The sequence below is a fragment of the Lygodium microphyllum genome, chromosome 17, assembly GCF_053477565.2.
Source record: "Lygodium microphyllum isolate KBCC chromosome 17, Lygodium_microphyllum_v1.1.10, whole genome shotgun sequence".
Taxonomy (NCBI): Eukaryota; Viridiplantae; Streptophyta; class Polypodiopsida; order Schizaeales; family Lygodiaceae; genus Lygodium; species Lygodium microphyllum.
Window position 1 is genome coordinate 59,207,559 of NC_141151.1, and position 4,047 is coordinate 59,211,605.

Consider the following 4,047-nt stretch of genomic DNA (forward strand, 5'->3'; position numbering starts at 1 on the left):
TTGCATCTCCTGACTTTGGTCGAGGGGGTGAGACTGGCGTGCTTATGTTGGAGAGATCATCGATCTCATCCTCTAGGATGGGCTCAGCATCCCTTAAGTGCTCTTGGGCCACTTTCACCCACTCCACTTTCTCTATGGCCTCTAGTTGGCGCTTCGGATGCGAGTATTCCCCTACCTTGGCAATTCCCTTTTCGGCCGTCTTAGGAGCTGAAGTTTCTGTCTCTGCGTCCGTGACCTTCTTTTCAACAAGCAGAGTTGTAGCACTCTCAATTTTCAGTGCAATCTTAGCTTCCAACCTCTTCTTTCTCTGCTTGCAGCTCTTCTGTCCTATTGAGGCTACATCGAGGTTGCTAAGTCCTGGCAGTGATATGCCGGTTTGCTTCGTCTGGGCACAAGTCATGACCTGCAATGGGATAGGTGTGGCCTCCCCATCGAGGTTCTCGACACCAAATAACCCCAATGGGACAAATAGTACGTTGGCTGAACTTGAAGAAGGTTTTCGCTTTGGGCAATTGACGAAGAGATGGGTGATTCCGCACTCAACGCACCTTAGGTCAACTTTGTCTCTGTTCTATTGCTCCCTCTCAGGGCAACATGATGAGACATGACTTGGGTGACCACAAGTCCAACAGATGATTGGATCCTGCGTCTGCCCTCCTAGACCTCTATCTCGTCCTCTCCCTAGTGCCATCACTGGTACTGGTCGATAGTCCATAAGGACTGCGTTGCCCTCGTCGTCGTGAGAGACGTAAGGGTATACGTAAGTCTCTTCCTCATTTGGCTCTTCCATGTAGTGGACTGGAGCGTCACTCAGTGGATGGGTCATGTAGGGACCAGGCGGTCTAGGTATGCTTGTAGGGTTTATGTCCATCCTAGGAACAACCGGCTTAATGTCGTTAAATGCAGGAAGGGCCAATGGGGCTCCCCTTCCAAAGAGTGGCTGCGGCTTGTTCGCTAGGTAAGGTTGGCCATATGGTTTCAAGTACAGAAGTCTTCTCGGCAATTTGCAATGCGCGACGTCATGACCAAACCTGCCCAGTTAGCGCAAGGTCTCAACCTAGCGTCTTGACACTCGGCTGGCAAGTGGTTTTCGCCACAGTACACGTATTGGATGTGTGGGCGTGTTGGTCATCTCAACATGTCTTGCAACTTGGCTATCTCCATCTTAACATCAGCTAAGACTTGGTTTGTCAGCCAAGTCTTGCTCGAACTGCTCTACGAAGCTGTATGGATCGTCGTGGGGTGTTGGTACTTGTTGAGCTGCTTTGCAACTATTGGGATTTTAGACTAGCTCTTAGAGCCTTGGGTTGCTCCTAATCCTGCCAACAGTGATGTCGCTAATGATGCGGCACTTTGCTCTCTGCTGCGGTGTTGTCTAATAGTCGCTTCATGAGAAGCTCGCTCAACATTAAGTCTCCTTCTAGGGCTTTCTCGTGATCCATTCGGTTTCTACCGGCTAAGTTCAGCACTCGCTGCATCTCACACAACTCTGTGCTTTGCCTTTGGCTCCTAGCCTACTGGTCTCTATTGTATTTGACTATGCATTGCAATGCCTTGTGGACTAGCTTTCTCTCTTCTTTTAAGTCTGCAATGATAGCATTTGTTGTCCTGCCGCGGTGCTCATACCAAGCGTGCACATCGTAGCTACTGACCAGCTGCTGCTGAATAGCCTCTGGGAAGACGCCTAAGTCGAGTTCCTCATTAGACCTACGGTCTAAGCTTTCTTTTGCCATAGTCGAGTTCTCGTGCTCCACCAAGTAATCAATCAGGTTGAGTAGGTTTGTCAAATCCACTTCATTGGCGCTGCTTGCTTGGTCCTACTTCGCGTGTTGATGGTTTGTCTACGTCTTTGCGTTCTCTCCCATTGGTAGGTTCCTTGAGTGGTTTATCTGAATGAGTTCCTTAACTTATTAAATACAATCCTCAATTTATCTCCACTCAGTGTGTGTCCTTTCCAGTGCACTTGCGCTCAATCAAGCTTTCAGTTTTCCTTAAGTGTACTTCAAGTGTAAAAATTCAAGGTGAGTGCGACAAACAATCTCTAAGCGTCTTACGCACTCTTGCTTTGTTTTGGGCCTAATAGGCTTTGTCGATCAATTCTCTGGCTATCTTGATGGGTTTAGGGCTTTTCTATTACGTTGCCTTGCTCGATTTTGGTCCAATTAGGGTTTTATGGCTCAGGGGTTGCCTCTAGACCTCTAGATCTCGCAACAGCCTACTCAAGCTGCTAAGTAGCTGCGCCTTATGATTTTGTCTATTTTGTGCACCAGAATCAAGTTCTGAGCGTCCTCAGGAGGACTTGCGACAGTTTGCGCTACTAAGATCTAGTCGGGTCAGGTCAAATTTCTGAAAATTTGAGATAAATGCACACTCGGCCCAACTGGTCCGAATTGCAGAGGCCGAGTGGGTGACTCGGACGGGCCGAGGGACTCTACTTGGACGGGCTGAGGCACATGGACTGAGGGCTGAATCAGGTTTGTCTGAGGGCCGAGTTTTGCGCTGGCCGAGGGCCGAATTGGGTCGCTCGGACGGGCCGAGGGATGGGCGTCTGAGTCGAGTGGGCCGAGTGTCGTCACTCGAACGGGCCAAGTAGACTTTGGACCGAGGGCCGATTAGGATTTGCGGGTCGAGTCGGCTGAATAGCAAGGGCTGAAGGCCGATTCTGGGACTCAGCCCAGAAACGGCCACTCAAACGGGATGAACGCAGTGCGATGAATGCAGTGTGATGACGATTTCGATCAAATCTCATGATTTAGATAATCACTCCAAGCACAAACTTCCAGATCCTAACTAGAGTGCCAAGGGAAGTGATTAGTATACTTGAGGTGAGTGGTAGGCTCTCCGATGACGAGATCGAATCGAATCTTTGTGGGGGCTCTCTCTCTCTCTCTGTGCAATGGTTGCAAATGAGCTCTCCCTTGGCCTCTTGGCTCTTAGACCCCTTCTCGGGTAAGGTTTTGACGCTCCCAATCACTCACTTGCCGACATTAAGCATCCCAAGCAAGATTTTTGCATTTTTTTGCATGATTTATGCCCTGTTTTGCCATGTTTTGCAACGGTAACCCCTACCCTTTCCCAATTTGATTTCCTAATCCTATCTTATGCTAAATGTAACAAGAATCAAAAGCAACAAACTAAAATGATTTCTCCATGTTTTCCAATCATCAAACAAACTAACTAACCCAAAATACTTACTTGTTTCGAAGATCAAAACACCCAAACTTCCTATCTATCTCAAGCTCCGTTTCGGAGATGAATCCCTTACTTCGATGCCCGATATGAGGCGCCCAAGCGCTCAAGCTTGAATCTATGATCCTGGCAACGGAACCAAAATGTGGGAGCTTTCGCTCAACCGGCAAGACCCATGGACCGCTTATTATTTCAAGCGTTCCAAGCCGAGCACTAATGGCTATCTCTCATCTAGCCGATGCGCCGTCGATCCTACGAGTGTAGTGAGCTTACCTTGATGCCGATATAAGTTGCCTCCTCTCCCGCACACACCGATAGCTCCACGATCCTAGATGCTAGCTCAAGCATCCTCAAGCCTCCTCCATCTCCAAGCTCCATCCACCATAGTCGCGCGTGCGAGAAAAGAGAAGAGGAGATGGTGAAGAGCTTCACCCTCTTGGTCCCTCACTCCCACACCCTCACTCTCTCACACTCTCACACTTCCTCTCTCAAGAGCACACACAAGCAAGGAGAAGAGAAGAAGAGAACTCTGTTAGCCGCACACCAAAGAATGAGCTTCCATTCACTTTTTGAACTTTATATACAAACCCTAGAATCCCATGGGCACCCATCCCTTTTTTACATGACCCGCCGTTATGGCAAGGTCATTTCTCTATTTCCTCTTCTAGCCTTATGTCTCTAGTCTACACCCATCTAATATTTTACACTTGGCACAGGAGGGAGCCTGGCGCTCTTTTACACGAGTTTTTGGAGTTTTTTGAGGCGCCTTTCATTTAAAGTTACGCTTTTGGCCCCATCTTAGCTTTAGAGGCCGCCTGCGTGTCTTTGCTCTTTTTTCATCCTTTCGCCACTTTTTCA